This window comes from Hesperophylax consimilis, chromosome 19, assembly GCF_061612785.1.
Source record: "Hesperophylax consimilis isolate HC1 chromosome 19, BYU_Hcon_1.0, whole genome shotgun sequence".
NCBI lineage: Eukaryota > Metazoa > Arthropoda > Insecta > Trichoptera > Limnephilidae > Hesperophylax > Hesperophylax consimilis.
This window is the reverse complement of record NC_142854.1, coordinates 16,594,202-16,614,531: the sequence shown is the minus strand read 5'-3', so window position 1 is coordinate 16,614,531 and position 20,330 is coordinate 16,594,202. Positions and strand designations below refer to the sequence as shown.

Genomic DNA, 20,330 nt, shown 5'->3' with positions numbered 1-20,330 from the left:
TATCTTGAAAGAATCAAATAAAAACAAGTAAAACAATATTAAAGGCCAAAGAAAGATTTCTATGAAAAACATCCACGAACGACCAAAGTGCCAGCTCAGGAACATGAATGTTATTACCGAAAACAAAATGAAAAACCAATGTTTTTGAATGAAAATCATATTTACATATCAGATTAGACATGTATATACAATATAATAATTATTTTCAACAAAAATATGCGATTTCTTACCTTTAAAATAATGTTGAAATCCGAGAAATGTCAAACCGTTAAAAGCTGCAAAACACGCGTTTTTAATTCGTAATAACAGTAATATTATGTGTTTCCAGTACGACATTTGTTCTATTCCTTATAAACAATATCTTCTTCAAGCGATATGCAAAATACGGGGCTATTTGGTTCGTAAAATCAAGAGAAATAAATGTTTTTTCTTCGTGTTCCTCCAGAAGAACTCTGGTAAGGAAAGGGTTAAGCGTCTCCCGCTCTCTACCAACAGTACGCCAATGACGCTTTTAAGCGTCTCCCGCAAACAATGTGTTAAGATTGGTGAAGATTTCGTCAGTGCTAGTTCTTACAGGAACGTTCAGTATAATTGTCATTATGGCTTTTTGAGTTTTAATTAGTGGATTTAGTATATTTTTATTTGCACTGCCCCATCCGATAATAAATACTTACTTTTATAATATATAATATTAATTTATTAAGGATCACTTATTGAAGCTTAACCTTGTTTTAATTATATTTAATCATTGAAGAAGTTAATGTTGACAACTCCAATGAAAATATGAATCAGAAAATAAAAAAGGTTACTGTCGCAACTGGGATCAAACCCAGATCCTCTAGTCTACCAACTGTTTGTTAGCTAATGAAAGCGATCACCATTCGTCCGATGGTACCTTATCTGTAAGATAAGCTAATAGCGGTATTGTTGCCAATATGAGATAGACAGACAGGTACCAATCTAAAATATGTATTATTATGGGCGTGTATGACGGACGTTAAGATAGGAAAATCAAATGTAAAGATCTAGGGATCTATCTCTATCAGCAAGCGTATCTGGGTGTAGATCGATAAAGCGATATGGATGAATTCAGTTATCTATGGTCAATTCGTGACATTTGCAAGCACGGTCAGAATGTGATTCTGACAGCCGGTAGACAAAAGCCGCTGCTTTTATCGCGGCCTGCAACGTGTCAGATAAGCTGTCAATATGCACAAATTTTTGGATGGTGTCGTTCGTTACGCAAAATAACTGGCTTATTAATTAATGGAGGTGAACTAACTAAGCTCTTAGAATTGAAAGAAATCGTATACACGATCCATAGACTTAGATTCCGCACCAACCACGTGAAACCAAAGTTCCTCATTGAGTTTCAATTAGTTCATGAGGTCATTTATGACCTCATGAACTAATTGACTAACTCCCGTTTTAGTGTCAAAATATACATTCGGACTGCCAATTTATAAGTTAATATATCAATTCGACATAGTCAATGTATTAGTATTTTTAATGTTTACGTAGGCAGCCGTCTGACGTCAATCTACAATCTTCCGTACGAGACCGGGTCAGATCAATTGGGGAACTGCCGCGGAATATCATTTATTTGTATGGGATGTCACCTTGACAGATGTCAGCCACGTAGTTACGGCGCTCCGTAAATTGTTCTGACCCCTCTCTCCTGCCGTAGGGTGAGGGTATAATTTTAAAATATCGCCTGGCTAGCAAATGACAGCGCATTATCGTCGCCACGCCCACACTTATAACACGTCATATTTCAGGTGTGACATTGTATGGAATTGTATGGCGACCAATACGAAGTTATACGAAACGATGAGCTTATAGCGTAATCTGTCACCCCCTTTATCAATATAAAAATCACGATTAATTCCTTTCCCGCCAAACTTATTTGATTCTATCACAGCTCACCGACAAGACGTAAAAAATAATATACATTTAAAACATTGTTCGTAGTTCGGCACCGCCAGGGTTATGAAAAACAAGTTTTAGTCGAAAGTGTAACAAAGTAGTTGTATTCACAGTTGTTACAAGGTAAAAAACGGTTCATAGTAAAAAAAATGTATCCAAGTACCTACCTACTTTCAAATAGGTACAAGCCAACGAAAGTAAGTTGAGTTTTGTTGATAGATCAATCGAGCAGAATTAAAACAATATTATTGTTAAATTGAAAATAACTACTCAACTAACCATCACGCTGTTTCTCAGCGTGGACAGAGAATGTCCACAATCTTTATGTCTCAACTTCTCCCAACTTTAGAAGTGGGAGAAAGGAAGGAGATGCGAAGATGAAGGTTAAGAAGTACCTGGCTATTCAGATCTTGTCAACAAAGACGGCTAAAAACGTTTCAAGTAATGTTTCGATTCTAAATGGTGGTTTTTCACAAGGGGGATACTGACAGTATTTAGACCACTCTATGGAGTAATACCGTGCCCAATTCATTGTTGGTCAAATGTCCGACTAAAATAATAGGAAATCAAATTAGAGAAGCTTATAAAACATTTTATATACGACTGAATCAAAAATATGACATCAAACATGTTTATCGTTTAACGTTGCCTCTTGCAAAAACAAATAATTCATAAAAATTACAAACATATTGATCGGCACAAACTTTAAAAAATCTTACACTTACTTCAACCAGTAAAAAACCAAAAACATTCCAAAAATGGCTTCACTTTGAGATCACAAAACAAAAAACCACAAACTTAAAAAACAAAAACTTTGTTTCGTTTGAAGTGGCCAAACAAAACTAAAAACTTCGCTTACGTGCCTCTTCACTTTGAAAATCTTTAAATATCACGAAATATATGCTAATACGTTTGTAATTATAACTTATTACAGTACACACAACTTTTACACGAGTTTTGCAGCGAAATAGCTGTCAAAGGTTCAAAACATCACGTTATTTCAATGAAAAATGGCGAGCGCTTACACCGACGGTGTTCGAAAATTCACTAACGAAAATTTACGAAAACGAACGAACGCTGAACAAAAAGCGTACAACTTAAAGCAAACAAGAAAACGAAACATTGGTGGAGACGCGCTTATGTGATACGCAACTAGAGCGAACGAGACGTAGAGAGATCGTGCGATACACTTAAAACGAGATAGCGATACGTCATGCAGAATGTTGACCGGTCTAGAAAAGGACTAAATTTTCTGTTAGTAAATAGACACTTTGTTAAAAAGAGCGTTTTATTCAAAATTCTGGCTTAGATTTGGTTGGATTTTTTACTCAGTGCATTTAATGTTGCCCTATTATTTATTTAAGATGTGATTGTTGTCTGGATTTTTATATAGTAAAGAATGCGCGCGTAAAAGGGACAAGGAATGGACATTCAGAATGAAGAGGGAAAGGGACGGAACAGCGGTCACCATGGCGATGACGGTCACCTTTCATTTGTTTATTTTTTAATTGAATTGTTTTATTATTTATTTTAATGTAGGTTAGGATGTTATCCTCGATTTAAAATAAATTTATAACATTTACAAGTCGATAAATTATATGGTAAAGAATTTCATATGGATGTTATATGGAAATTTCAAACCTTCACAACTCGCGTTGAAAACGATTATATGATCTAAAAATATTCGCGTTTATCTAGAAATAGATAGGCAGATAAATTTATGCAAATTTTATGACGCCAAAGCTTCCTGTTCGAGAGATTTTGTTGCATCAGATAACGAACATAATTTCTGAATATTGAATATTATTTCGACTCTCGAAATCTTTGAATTGTTGGTTATTATTCGAAATAAAGAAACATGACAGTTGACATCCACTAAATATCGATAGTTTATCGAACCCGTTCGCGAAAACGTGTCAGTGTTGCCATCGTAAAGCTTTCTTTCCCCGATATTGATTAATTTATCGATCGACGCTCGTGCTCAGGACATCGATAAGCAATCTTCGGCAGCTAAGTTGTTTATCTTACCGATATCGCTAAGAAATGCCCCCTTATATAGCCAAGCCGTACGCCCGGCATAATCTTGTTGGAATGCGATAAAAAATATATTGATTAATTATAAACGTTCACATAAATCGTGAATCAGGAAATTTCTTATCAGAAAACTTTCACAGATAAAGTTAAATAATCATAGATATCAACAAGTACGATTCGTGAAGTGTCGAGATAATAACATTAGGGCATTCAGGTATTACATATCTCAATCACAGAGGCGTACATTCCATATGGATACATGAGCACTGTCAACCATACATTACCCAGATAAAAATATATTTATAAAATCATTGCACAAAATCAATGTATACTTTCATAAATACGCGCGAAGTTCCTGCTGCGAATTGCAGCGCCGCGCGCTCCCCACTGACCGCCCTACTATAACGTGTCAAAAGTAGAAACTAAGTGTAACACAATTTAATTAGCATATACATGTTTTTAGTTTTATTAAATAGATTATTATTTGGTATGTTTTAAAATACTTGCGTTTTATCATCTACTTTGTTTTGTTTTATTCTCTTTTTGTCTAACTGCATGTGGTGTCCTTTTCTTTTAACTAAATTGTTAAGACGTTGGGTCTTTGAAATTTAAATGCTATTAACCTAACATGTATACAATACTGAGAATCCTTGAGAATCTGAAGGAAGATGCTGTGTTTTTATTTATGACGGCGTAATAAACACGCGAACACCCCAGCACAGGTTTTCCTAGTGATGTGTTCGTGTTTGTAAGAAGATTGATTAACAAAAAAATGATTTTTTTTTCAGCAACAACATTGTATTTTTCAATCTTACCCGCTGCTTCCTACCCGGATTTAAAACTCTGTGCATGCCACTGCCTCAATGTGTTTAGATACTTTGTTTTGTCAAGCTTATGGCAAATGGCTCTCGTAATCAATACACATTTTATTGATCGTGACAGAAAGATAAGAGCATAGCTAAAGCTGTTTATTTAATTGTTGGCAAAACTGAGGATTCGAATCAAGCATTAAATGGTATAACATACTCTCATTATGGCCCTGGTCGAAATTTGTCGGTTGTTTTAAATGGCGTTAGCCGTGTTTGGTGACCAGATCTGAATAGCCAGGTGCACCCCCCACCTTCCTCTCTCCCCCTCCCTGCCACCTTCAGCTTCACAACATACCCTAAATGGGGTTGCCATAGTCTCACTGGCTTCAGACGATTTTGAGCAGTTGGGACTCGTCTGCTATATTAAAAAAGGGAAAATGGGGTTAGAAGGTACCTGGCTGAGATCTGGTCACAAATCTGCCAAATCACCATCCGGGTGGTCCAATTGAACGTTTCTCCTATCTTAACAAAATAAATGCAATCTTTAGAGCTCAGCCTTCAGATGGGAATCCTCTTACGTATTGTGGAGAGTCTCTCTGGCTTCAGACGTTTGGGAGCAGTTGGGACTCTTGAGCGGTGTTCTCATAAAAAATAAAATAAAAAACAATGCTTCAACAAAACAAGTTTTGTTTCGTTAAATACCCGAAGACACAATACATCTATTTGTCGCGCTGAGATGGCACCACTTTTTTGTGTCGTAAGTAATAACATATTTTTAGCGCACCACCCATAAAGCATTGTTTATGACAAAATGAAAAAAAAACACAGCATACAAGAAACTAAAATTTTAACTACATTGTTCATGGAAAAATGTATAAAAAAACCCAAGTGACCCATGGGAATTAAACGTGTTTAACTCGTGTTTTAAATTTTAAAAATCTTTTTACCCCGTTTTCTGCTGAAGTTGTTAATTTTTTGTGTAAACAACACCCGAGACAAAACAAAAACACTGCATTATTAATCGCCCAACACCAAATTTGAATTCAAAATTGGAATACTAATAATATGAACGCTCGGCCCTTCTCTGCACCCGAGAAGCAAAAACGTGATGCAGGTGTTACCTATTATGGGTAGGTTGGTAGGAATGAACTGTGGAAGGCAGGAACCCTTTTTTTATGTTGCCAGGTAAGTTACCATATTAGGGAATATTAATGAATTATTAAATAGGTACCTGCCCAAGTTAACTATATATTTGAATTGCGATGATGAAAAATATACTTCCTGCTATCAACATGTTGAATATTAAGGAAGCTTGGCTAGCAGTCTACAATGGGATTCTGAAACCAATCTTTTTTGTGAATACCGCACAAGAGTCCCAACTGGTCGCAAATTTTTTAGAGCCAGAGAGACTATCCCCAATACGTTAATTATTAAATTAATTTATAAATCGTCATTTAAAACCGAATAAAACACGCCGTTTGGATGGTACGACTGAATCTGTTAATTCTGATTCACAGCCAGTCTACGTCATTAATATATCTATGGTCTACAATGGATTTTTCTCAATGTAGTAACGCAGGTTTTTAAACACCGGTAAATGGTTTATCAGGTGTGGTCATGGATGTATTTTTTCACTTTGGTTCAATACAATAACATTAGTGACGAGATAATAATATAGCGGTCTTCAATGTTAAAAGCGGGTAAATTTATGAATAAAAAACGTTTCGACATCCATACAAAATGCAGCACTGGTAGAAAAAAACCGTAGTCTTTTTGAGATTGGTTTTATACGACTTATTAAATTAAATTAAACTAAAAATATTTACACCATTAAAACTAACTACAAGAATAAAAAATATACAGATATTTAAGTTTGAAGGTCATTATCGATTAATTAAAAAAAAGCATCACAAACACAAACACACACGTCAGAATGGAAAAGAAATGATGATATTTGGTAAATTACCAGAAGAAAAATATAAAAAAATTTAAACTTAAATTACGAAAATATGTTATTGATTTATACTAGAAAAAGATTTTTTTTAAATAATATCAGCCTTACTAAATAACGTGGTGTAAATATTACGCGGTGCGTAAGATCAGCACAGTAAAAACTTACTACCATGGAGTTAGTTTGGTTAAAACGGTCTTAAACCAGGCTCGAGGCCGGCTTTACTACACCAACGTTGAACGGCCGTGTAAGAATCTAAACAGTAAGCCGTGCACGTATAATAATTGAATTAAGACAGGTAACGATGTACCGATTAAAAATAACACAAATAAATAAATAACTGGTGTACGTTGTGTGTACTCTCCACATCTCCCAATTCAAACTCCCTCCAGCCTCTAAAGATACCCCAAATTGGAGACACGACAAGAAAGTTGGTAGTTGGTACTTTTGTGCAATATTTACATTAAAAAAGGTAACCACAAAATCACTGATCGAGGATGCATGTTATGATTGCGTTGCGAAATTTGAGAAGGTTTTTTTATGAGTTGGTTGTTGCCTCTACGTTTCGAGACGGTCTCGTATATCATCTTCACGTTCAGCGGATACCACCTGTTACGCAATGCCGCACCTGTCGTGTTACTTGTTAGGCGGATGGCGGAAAAAGTCAAGATCTTCCGAAGATATAAATTATCAGGTAAGCTAAGACAGCGTGTGATGATATAAATTTCATTTCATTCACAGGATACGTTTAGTGTGAGGACCGTCGGCAATTCATTTGTACTTGTCAATTGATGTGGCAGCCTGGCATGGTCATATCGATAAAGAAGCAACATTGAAAGGATAAATTAAGTTGTCGACAACAGTTGTTTTATCGATGTCCCAAAAATTACCGAAAATCGGTAAATTAATCAGTATCTGAAAACAAAAATGCCGTCCGATGGCAAAACTGAAGCATTTCATATATTTTGTAGACGTCGAAATTATTACGTACTAGCAAAGATCCGTAGAAAATCACAGATATTTAAATTGTAGGATTTGTGAATTGTATTTATTTAAAAAAATTTAGGTAAACAAGTTTATCTTGGGAACGAATGGGCTTTATCTCTGAATAGATAATATATACCAGAAATGCCTTTCACATAGATTTGATTGGAGAAACGATGTGCCACTGACTTGGTACCTTTTGATTTTTTTTTAATTATAAATATAAAGTTTTTTTACAGGTTTTTTTTTTCGATTCTAACCCATTTAGCACGCGCTCTATTTCTATTATACTGAATGTGTTTTCTGAGCCCCAGATGCGACAATTTTGCTTGTTGACGAAGCCACCGAGGTGGAAATGGGCCTCATCACTCAAGATGATTTGCATTTGATTCACTCAAGTGAATTTTAATAATTTCAATGCGTTGTTGAAGCTTGTATCGTTCCATTTTTCTTAATGGCGTAGTTTCTACTTGTCAAATGTCAAAAAATGACAGCTTCAAAAGTAACATCTACCGAAATAGCGGGCTATTCAAAATAACTCCTCTTATTGGAAAACCCTGTACAAACGATATACTGACGACATCGTAGACAAAGAAAACTGATATCGCCAATTTAATAATAAGACTCAACGACGGGCCAGTGAATTTGATTATCAGATCTAATTTAGAACCAAAAAAGATTGAATTTCACTAGAATTATGGGAAATTTAACTTTACTTCTGGCACACAACACGCCAATATCGTTTTATCTCTTCAGTCTCAAAAGCATAACACGCGACCACCAATCTACATGTATAGTGCAACTTGATATACATTTTTTAAATCATCATCAATTTAGGGTCGCGTACCAAAGGCATTATGCGGGATGTATGTTCAAAATAAAGCAGGTGGTTTTGATGTTACCGGGACCCAGAACAAGGCAGGTGCATTAGTAACACTAAACTGGTCTGGTAACACAAGGCGAAATAGAGGGAGGAACATTAATGGCAGGTATTACAAGAACAAATTAAGTTGATGTAGGGTAGGTAATGTCTTCATATCATTACTAAATTGATACTATGAATAGGGGAAGGCAAATGTCACGTCATAATAACATGAAAAAACTTAGCATCGAAACTGTCAATACGAGAAATATTGAAAATTGATTGAAAAAGAATGGAACATTAATGCATTTTTACCTTCTCCACCGACGTAAATAGTTGTTGCTTGTTGTAAATTAAACCTGTCGTCCCTGTTAAGACCCTGCGCAGAAAAGTTCCACATCAAACTGCGCTGCAGATCGTTACCTTACTAAAGCGAACTTAATTTTCTGTGCAGGGTCTTGCAGCATTCGGTTTATGTCGATTGCTTACTGACCCGTGGGACGACGGGCTCAGTTGAAACCAAGCGTTATTATTTCAATATTGTGCGTATTTGTGAAGCGTAATTCTAGAATATTACCAAAAGTTCTTTCAATTATTCGAAAAGTTTAAAGTTTATTTAAAATACAAGAAAAATAAAATCTCTTGACTATATTGCCTAGACACTCTATAACTCTCTTCCAGATATGTATAAAAAAGCCAGCATAATCCAAAAATTCAAAGTACGGCCTTAAAAGAATATTTTTTTAAACATAAAAACGAAAATACGTAATTCTTGTCGTGTTGTACTTTGTTTTGTTTCTTTCTCTCTCCTTTTTTTCTTTTTCTATCCTCTGTATTTATAATCGAGCATAATCTATTTTTATCAATGCATTAGTAGGTAAGTACCTTCTTCTAAATTCCTACCTTGGCTCTGTGCTTATGTGCATATCCCTGTCTGTTCCTTTTTTTGTTTCTTCTTGTTTGTTTGTTGTTAAACCTATAATTATGATATTTTACTATTTTTGTACTGTTTCGTATTCGAAACTTATAAGGTTGATATCAAAATACCAAAGTAAAACTGTATTGTGTTCGCATCATTATTCGCTGCGAAATCTGTAAATGGGTAGTATTCATTTGATAAAAACTAACCTTTTCTAACAAGACAGCAAAACGAAAGTCGGTAAACGTTTTGTACAGAAATCCCCTGTAAATACTCGAAAGCAAATCGAAAAGAATTCAATAAATCATCCTGAAAATTCCCAATGCTCTAAGAATCGAGTTTATTGTTCGGATAAAAATCCACTATAAAAGGCATCGACTATCTGACAGTGAAATGTCTAAGAGGAACGAATCACAAAATCAAACATCTATCTTAAATCAACGGACTAGTAAACATATAAATATAAATGCGAATGGTAGCAGAAGTCGGGGACGCCCGAGGAAGACACGATCAAGTGAATCAGATACTCGAGTCGAGCCAAGTCAGAATAATAGAAGAGTATGTATGGGAAGATGTATGAATGTGAATGAGACAAGGAGTGTGTGCCAAGACCGAGTTGTTTGGCGGTCCGTCCTCTCTGCCTAACCCTGCGGAGAAACGGCGTGATGGTTAGTTAGTTATTTAATTATTACGCTTAAAACAGCCTTGTTTTTCTCACACGATCATAATATGTGGTTTTACTACACATACACCTTAAGGATCTCATTTCTCCACCTGATATGCTACTAAGAGGAAGCTACAAGGCAACAATATGTATATTCTCAGTACACCTTATATTGTAGGTAATAGGCATTAACATGGCTTGACAAACGGAGTCTAGAAACGTTCGATTTCAAGCACAAAACTGGTTTTTAATTTGTAAATAATTTTATAAGAAAGCAAAAAAGTTTATCAAGTAAAACTGTCACAGATAATCTTAGCTATAATACTGTATTTTTTTAAGTTGTTTCCTTTACGCGTTCATACATTTCTATCACAGACATAGGAATTAATAGACGAGAAGATAAAGGCGAGGGGTAAAATCAACTGTTGAAGAACGAAGGGAGTGAAGATGACTGTGATTCGTCAATAAATCAATCTGACAGTAAATAGGCATCTCGCATTATAATATCACCATTTACTTCTTAAAAGTAAAATCTGCTTTGAATGAATAGACATTTTTACATGGGAGCGCAAATTACTCGCCACGTTATGAACAAATTTGCGAAGTCCAAATTCGGCAAAGTAAGGCAGCTTCTATATTCAGAGTCGTAGTTAGTTTCGGAGTATTTAGTTAAGACACTTTTATAAATGTTCATAAATTACTTCCCAGCAACCAACCAGCTTTGTGTTTCGCGTCCAGACGTTTCTCGATGTATAGTAACAACTGATTCATATTATGCGACGTGAATATGCTTAAAATAAAATAAAATAATGCTTATATATGGAATGTAATACGACAATTGGGTTTATTCTCTTTTTTCGCATCTATTTTTACCAGTTTTCATAGTACAAGTAAACATTTTGCCGTGTTATTTCGTAAAATGAACCGATGATGCCTCGACCATAGTTCGCACAAGAATGATGACGTCACGTTTTCAAATATCACTTGAGGCCGTACGCGAGCCCAGCCGGCTCAATGGAACCGGTATGGGGAGTGGGGATAATACGCTTTTAATCACTTAGGGCAGGTCTACTAATATTCATATGTCTATGATTTCTATTGAAAATATTTTTGGTAGTTTACATTTACATTTTTTATTGAGTAATTAATTATTTTATTTATATTCTACTCAAGCGAAACAATAGTAAAACCTTCAATTTATCTAGAGCATATTTTTTGGTATTCATAATGTACACCAATTCGTTATATCAAAATTGTGATTTAGCGTTAAACTTCGCCTTAATTTGTTTGTATTATCTATGATTACAGCTAATTATGTGAGATTAAGATATCTAGTACGGTCAACAGATAAAGGTTTTATCAATAATATCAGCAACTTGTCATAATTAGCGCGTATGACTGCAGATCGCTAACGAACAAACAAAAGTTCACAACTGTTCTTAATTTAATCGATGTGAACCGTTGTTTTTAGGAGACGACAATTTATCGACATTATCTTTTCGCTCGACCGTACTGGATACCCTGATGAGAGAACGTACATAAAAAAATGATCGAGGATGCTTTTGAAAATCTCCCCATGATCTCATCTGATACACAGACGGACGGGTCTTCTAATCTCGACTGGAGAGACATTCCTGCACTGCCATGAGGAGACTGGGGAGATTGGGTATATGTTCGGTAAATACTGTGGTAGAAGAGTGACAGATGGGAGACACGGTAGGGAATGATCGGCAGAAGGAAAAGGTTCGACGCCCGGCATAATAGACGTTTTACACGATGCTTTTTTTCATATCGATGCCGCATATGAAAAATATTTTGGGATCCATATGAAAAATAATGATAATAATATAATATTTTGAAGATTTGTGTAGCGCCGTTTTTGTGCAAAATCACCTCAAGGACGCTGTACAAATATATAATACATTTCTACAATGATCTATGTTATTACTTATTACTAACTATATATGGAGATTATATACAGTATTATACTTACCTGGTAGGTCACTTGAGATTAACATTAACTAATTGTTTATTAACGAAAATTAGATACATGATTTAGGACATAACTGGAAAATTGAATATTACTGGAATATTATGGAGATAATATACAGTACAATCTTTGCTTTACAAAATCATTATTTTCGTAAATCACGATTGGTTTTATTTTATTTAGAATTTTAGTAGCTCCACACAGGAGGCCCTGAGGAAAATAATTTCCCCCGGGACCTATGTTAATAATAATAATAATTTATATAGCGTCGTTTTCGTGAGAAATCACCTCAAGGGCGCTGTATAAATATATTTCTTAAATAGTTAATACTAGAACTACTGACTTATCTCTAAGGCTTATATCTAGTGACTTACAACTAAGGCATATAACTACTATCTTAACGACATATATACGAGTATTGACATATTTAGCAACTTACAACTAAAATTAATATTAACAATCTAATCTTAATATCGCCAGAAGAAGAAGGAAGATCTATTATATTAGGGTGTTTTTATTGTTAGCTGGATAAATGTGTTAAATGAATGAAATTAATTAATAAAATCAATCGTCAATCTTATCAATCGTTATCTTTGGGGATGCTGTGTGGAGGGTTCTTTCAAAGAAAATACTTTGACTAACTAGTTATTCCAGTTTTAGGACAGTCAAATTGACAATCTATGACATGAAGATTGTCTATTCGACCACTGAAATTATATAAGTAAAAAAATTAAACCGTAAAATACAAAACAAAAATAAATTGACTGGGGTTTGAACCTTTCTGCCCAGGTTCTAACTAAAGTAAGAATGCCAAATCCTAATTGGATAGTATCGAAATTTATTTCGTATTTAACTGCTGTAAATTTACGTATTTATCAGCACATTCATTGGTAGTGTATGGCGATATGCAGTATAAAAATAGATATGCTGAAATAGGCCAAGCCATGATGCTTATAGCGTAATGTGTAACCTTATGTTAAACTTATGGTTAAGCAATAAAGTGGGCATTATTATATTCTTCATACTCAATAAAAAATTTGAATTTCATACAGATAGTTTCAATCAGAGAAGAAATACTATTTTGGGACACTACTACATCGTCACAAAATTCATCACCTTAAAAATAACTATGGATCACAAGAAAGCATAATCTGTCATTCGTCTTTGCAATTGCCGTCAACGAATCATCAAAAAATACACAATACCAAACAATCAGTAATAAACACACATTATAGTCTTGTTTATCAATACGTATTTTAAATGCTAAACGAAATAAACATGCGACATCTCCGCATAAAATAGTTACTTAAAACAATGACAGATGTCAAATGATGCCCGTCGTCTTAAACTGTAAACTAGAACAAGTCCTTTTTTTTCATCACGAATCCATATGAAAATACGACCGATATGGAAACAGGACTAGCATCGTGTAAAGTGCCCTTAAGGCAGGTGGCGGTAGACTCATAGGAAACGATCAAACGATCAGAATTCGAAACGACGTTTTTTGATCGAGTCTTGAGAACCGAATTTTTAGAAATAAAAACATACAATTATTTAGGATTTTTTTCTTTTAACTTATTTTGAAGGTTATACAATAATAATAATAATAATTGGATAATTTGTAGAGCGCCGTTTTTGTGAAAAATCACCTCAAGGGCGCTGTATATAATATATCATTGTAGAAGAAGATAATACTAACAAATCTAAACTAAACATGAAACAGAACAAGACACAGAAAATAAAAAGATAACAAAAAAAAGGTAGCTGTAAAAATTAGTTGCAAGGTGATATTGTTAATTCTTTTGAAATATGAGATCGATAAATATGACGCTTAATAAACAGGTCCCGATGGTCGAGTGGTTTAAGACGCCTGTCCCAGAAAAACAAGAGATCCTGGTTTTGATTCCTAGTTGTAACCGTAATCTTTTTTATTTTATGTGTCTTATTCTGTTTCACGTTTCGTTTAGATTTATAAGTATTATCTTCTTCTTGAATGACATCATTATTTATTATAATTTGTCTTTTATCTCAGTGTTGTTCTAAGCAATATACTATACAGAGAATAGCAAACTTTTGACGGTTATAGTATGTTTGAGGCGTAAGTGTGGTAAAAATTGATAACCGCGTTAACTATGAGCAGAACTGTAACGAACGCAAGGCTGATGTTTGGCGTAGTGGTAAAAATTAAGAACGCTAAAGCTAAGATAAATGAACAAAAGAGGAGAATATAATGATTCGGTTCCGACAAAAATCTAAACACCAAAATGCAGCAATGCTATTCTATTTATTAAAGAACATTTTCCAAATCCAAAACCGATATAAACGGATATTTCTTATAAGTTATGTACTTTATATGGTATTGCGACCATTTTGGCCATAAAAATACATCTATGGCGTTCTTTTTTCTATGTCTATAGGAACATAGAACTAATGTTGTAGATACAGTGGGTTGCCATATTAATAGGGACAGTTCCAATATTTCCTGATTTTTATGTTTACGTTGTCTCTACTTCTAAATAACTTGGATATGATGGCCATTCCTTTGTTATTTTTTTTGCTGGTATCACCACTGATACTTTTAAGAAGTGGCAACACTCGCAAAGTGCCACATCCCTCGAAAATTTAAGGTTTTTTCCATGTGGCCAGCATTTTTGTGAAAATTCGTGATTGAAGTTCTGGTAAATAAATATACATAATAATTATATTTAAGAGTTTTAACAGTTTAGCTGTACAAAAATGTACGTAATTATTAATTATCTATTAATTTTGTAATTTTTTTTTTCATATCTTATTTCAGTGAATAGTTTTTCCATATTGAGTCCAATGTTCTGTTTTTTCAGTATGGCTAGGTCTTCAGACACGTCCCCAAGAAAATGTGCGGAAGTGAAGACACTATTGTTAAACACTCAACATTCCCAAAGGGAAATAGCAACCATTACAGGTATTTTAAAGTCTGTAGTTAACAGGATAAATTAGAAAATCAATCAAAACCTGCCCCTTGAATTGAATCACAATGGGAAATGTGGCAGAAAACGAATCACTACACCTCGTACTGACCGCAAAATCAAAGACGTCTGTCTCCAAAACCGCAAAAAGAGTGTGGCTCGTCTGACCTTGATGATCAAAGAAGATGATATCGAAGTCTCCCAAAGGAGAGTCCAGAGGAGATTGGCTGAGGAGAACCTCATTGGCCATCGGCCAGCTAAAAAACCTCGCCTCACAGTAGATATGAGGAAAAAACTACTGGAATGGGCCAACGCACACCAAAACATGACTATAGAGAACTGGAGTATGGTAATTAACAATTTTGTGGTTATCAAACTTAAAAAAAATTCCATTAGTTTGATTATGGCCTTTTTTAGGTGTGCTTCTCTGACGAGTCCATATTCCAAATTTTGTTGGATAAATCATCGTTCGTCCGACGACGCCCAGGAGAGAAATTTCATCCGGACTGCCTTGTAGAGACGATAAAACACCCTACCAGTATCATGGTGTGGTCAGTCATCTCTTCCAAAGGGATGGGGCGCCTCCATATCGTACAAGGGACTATGAGGCAGGATCAGTACAGACAAATACTGGAAAATCGATTACTGCCTCAAGTCGGAGAATGGTTCCCTGGTGATCAGGAATACGTTTATATGCACAACTCCGCACCCTGTCATAAAGCCAGGACTGTCACTGCACTCCTGGCTGAAAAAAATGTGCCGGTTTTACCTTTGCCGGGGAATTCCCTTAACATGAACCCTATTGAAAAACTGTAGGAGCTCACCAAGAGGTAGATTGCCAAGGAGGTGGTCACAACGAAGCAGCAGCTCATCGAAACCCTCATCCGGGTGTGGCATCATTCTCCTGAACTAAAGATTACTGCAAAATTGTGCATTGATAGTATACCACGGCGTGTATAAGCTGTTATTGCGGCTAAAGGCGAAATTACGAAATATTAACTTTTTGTTCAATAACGTTTAAAAATAATAAAAAAAAATATATATACGCAGATTAAGGACAAATACGGTGTACATAATTTTCAAAATTCAATGTCCTTGTTAATAAATAATAATAACCGCACCTAAAATTATAAACATATTTGTTTTATGAACACAAAGTGTGAAAACCACATTTTCCATAGGTGTCCCTATTAATATGGCAACCCACTGTACAAAGTAATTTACGGCTAACGAAACACTTTACTTCCGAAATACGTGAAATAAATATTTAATTTTATAAAGCGCGCGTGAAAGCTTGCCGATTAATGTTCCAAAGCTGCAGTTTAAATTTTTGAATTTCGAACACGTAGCCGGGAGAACGTCCGGTACGAAATTCGTTCTCGAATTTTTAAATTTAAATTCAAACCGCAACAAACGAGGAAGCCATATAAAATTACAAATGACAAAGCCGTTACCTTTGAGTATTTTTGAAACACTGGTCACATGTAAAAAATACAATTATATCTTATAATACCGATTACCAGGTTACCCAGGTTTCGTGGATTTAAGTCCTCCATCATTACACAAGCAACATCTTGAGCTTATAATGACGTTGCAAGAGTTTTTCAAATATTGTCAGGTTATAAATTAGTAACTCGGAAATGTTTGTATGTTGCAAGGAATTTTAATTCATCAGAACAAACATGGACATTACCGCCATCTATTGTTCGATGTTGGCATGATAATGCAAGAGGTTTGCGCCCTGGCTTGATTATTAGTAATTCTACTCGACGATAGGTGGCCAAAAGTGTACAGTGAAATAAATATATATTGTATTTAAGACAAGGGTGTTTTACAGAAATTCAAACCAGTGCCATTTGCGTTTTTTTTTTACCAGTTCTGTCTATGAAATTGGGATCAACTGACAAGCATTATAACACGAAAGTTACGCTTTTCCGCTGATCAAAAGCTGAAACGAATCGGCAACATTCAATTGAAAAAAATGGCGCTGATTGGCATTTTGACGGCCTCCGGGGCCAAGGGGTAAAGCTCTCGACTAGCAAGACGGAGGTCGCGGGTTTAAATCCCGGCGTGCGCAAGTAAATTTTATTTGATTAAGGTTAAACGCAACGCTCGTTGTATTCTACGTGTTCACAGATGGCGTTAATTAAATAATTTTGTTTAAATACGCTTTTGCAAGGTATTGCTTTACAGTATTAAGACAAATTATTTGTTTGCGCCCGTATATACGCAATATGAATCAATAGTTTTGTTCGTTTAAAGACTTAATTCTTTCGAGAAAGGCACACAAATACACTATTTTACCGATGATTAAATCCAATATTGTAGTTGTATGCCTTTCTCGATAGAATTGAGTTTTTATATGGACCAAACTATTTATTCATATTCATATTGCGTATATGAGGGCGCAAACAAATAATTTGTCTTAATACTGTAAAGCAATACCTTGCAAAATCGTATTTAAACAAAATTAATTAATTAACGCCATCTGTGAACACGTAGAATACAACGAGCGTTGCGTTTAACCTTAATTTATTGTCTTGCGGCACGTTCCAGAGAAGATACTCTAAGTATTACCATGTTGTAAGACCGCTATTCAGAATTGAAACGTTGCTTGAAATGGCTTTAGCAGTGTTTGGTGAACAAATCTGAATAGCCAGGTACACCCCGCCCTTCTCTTTCTCATATCCTTCCTCTCTCCACTACCTTCAGCCTCATAACATACCCAAATTGGGGATGCCATAGTCTGACGATTGGGAGCAGTTGGGATTCCTTGTACTTAAGTAATTTACCTGTGAAGTGAATATAGAAAAGACTGTATTGAGGCAAAATTAAACATCAAATCACAAATAAAGCTGCTAAAATGTTAGGCTCCATCATAAGAAACACAAAACTTTTTAATAGTATCGATATCATTATGTACGAAGTCATCTGGAGTTTGCATCATGCTTATTTAGCCCGGAGTTGCTAAATAAGATTCAATTCAATGTACCTGCGCGTTCAACACGCTCTTGTGTCCTGTTCAGGGTGGATCAATGCAAAAGGTACTCTAAGCAGAAGTCTTGCCTGAACAGACTATGCAATAATTGCAATAGCGTATTATCCAAGGTGGATATTTTCAGTTGCGAACTTACCAAATACAAGAGGTCCATAAAAGAATATTTCTCTGATAGTTTGTAAATAATGTTACGTCTCTATTGTTTATATTTATATTGTGATTCGATTTATATCTACAACCTCTCTCCATGGCTATAAATGTTCTGTTTTGTAAACTTTTCGTTTTATATAATCTTTTGTTTTGTATAATTTTTTTGAATTCATAATCCTTTCCTACAAATTTAATTTACTTATTCCGTACTATACTGTGCTGGTTTTTAAATATTTATGAATGATGAAGGTTAACAAAACGGTAATTCGATGTCTCAAGAATCTTACCAGTGTCGCTGCCGTGGGTGTTGAGAGATATCTCATGATGTCTCCTGAAACTCCGCGGGTCCCACAGACCCGGGGACTGGGGTGGCTTGGACCCGTGGGGCAGGGAGAAGGACTTTAACTCACCTGAAACAATACAGAAATAAAATTCCATTAGTTGGGTCATGCGGTATTTTGCAAGTTTTATAAGATCAGCGCTAGCCTATGCCCACATGCACGTTGAGATATTTTACAAGTCGTACTAGAAAACATAGGGAAAGCAATGGTATAACCTAACAGTAGTCGTGTAAATTTGAGTTGTTAATGTTAAAAACTCGTGTAGCATTTGCGGCAGCCGGTAACCTTTGATTCGTTCGTTAAGTTTGTTCGCGGTCGGACGGATTCGGGCGACATCGACAGCCGCCACACTTCCCTTCCTACTTCCCGCACGGGAACAATGTATCACACTGATATTGCAAGGAATGTAGACTCTATTTATATATAACTGTAGTATTTGGTTATTAAAAGGTTCGGGAAAGTTCGGGTTTTACCGAACTTAACCGAACGCGACCTACCGTCACCTGTTATATTGTCGTGTTCGCCAAGAGAGGACGATTCATTCGCTAGACGGCCTTTGGGCAACATCTTAGTTGCATTGTTATAGTATTAAATTCCAAATAAACCAGCTTCCGTGTACTAAGTACTTACGTGTATTCAGTGTTTATACCAGATCCTTTCCTCATAGAATACTGGAGATAAAGGGCCCAGTATTCTACTCGTAAGAAGATATCGTACAATAAGGATACGTTACAATAACTCAATGCTTACTTGCTTCCTAGCCTTCATCAACCTTCGGGGAAGAGTAATTCGGCTACCAATACGCGATAAGCGACCTTATTCGCATTCCCTGCATAAATAGATACAGTGACCACACTCATGACAACATGCATGACCTTCATATTAGCAAATACAGCAACCTGTGGTTTCTACCGCTGACAGCAATTAGCACGTACGAGAAACGAGTACAATGAAGATGTGCTGTAGGTATGTAGCCAGCTAGCTGGACCGTATCGCATGCTATATCTTATCAAAATCAGCAGTATTTCTTTCCAACACCCATTCAGAAACGAGCGTCTCACAATCGGTTTCTATTTCGGTTGTTTGTGCGTGATTTGATTGTATTCCTGCGTAATGCGTAAAATTATTTCAAGTTCAATGAACTTTTAATTTAAAAAAAATGGTACTGAAAAGTTTAAATCATATCAGACAAGCGATAAAGCCGAAACAAAATTATTTTTAATGTGTTTTGTTTAAATGTTTGACAGATACTTAGATGAATAATAAATTAACAGTAGAGAGAAGATACGTTACTGAGTTTCATTGAACTAGGTCCAGTGGACATACATATTCTTTGAATGAAATTTTTTGTTCGATCAGTGTGAATATAACGTATCTTGTATTTTTATAACGTCATTGGATAGGTGGTCCTAAGTTTATTGACATACGTTAAGACGATGCACTACGTCGTGTAATATTTTTAATTGAGCCGCTATCAATAACAACCCTTACGTAGATGGAGATAAGGTTTAAATTCCCGCTTAACACCATCCGCCTGTTTTGATTTATGCAAGAAAAAAACTTGGCCAAAAAGTGCCTTGTATTTTATTTTGTGGATGTTCAGGCATAAATATTTAATTTTTTTTTAGATCATTTTATAAATAACTTAATTTGCCACATTATACAATAAAATCATAATCGAAAATGGGTTCATAAGTAGGAGATTTTGAACTTTAAAGCAGTTTTCATAGGCCTTATACATTATTTTTTTCTGGGCT

At 35.2% G+C, this 20,330-nt stretch overlaps 1 protein-coding gene across 6 annotated transcripts in view; it reads right to left on the bottom strand.

Moving 5' to 3' along the window:
* raskol (Ras GTPase-activating protein raskol) overlaps positions 1-20,330 on the bottom strand; it is a 442,218-nt gene that overhangs the window by 133,145 nt on the left and 288,743 nt on the right. The window contains exon 1 of one of the 6 annotated variants that reach the window (XM_089643505.1): positions 2,646-2,940. The exons of 3 other annotated variants lie outside the window; for them this stretch is intronic. The gene's annotated coding sequence lies outside the window, so the exon portion shown is untranslated. Of the gene's footprint in view, positions 1-2,645; positions 2,941-20,330 lie in introns of those variants that run through there. 2 more of the 6 variants (XM_089643504.1, XM_089643506.1) reach the window with 2 other exon arrangements.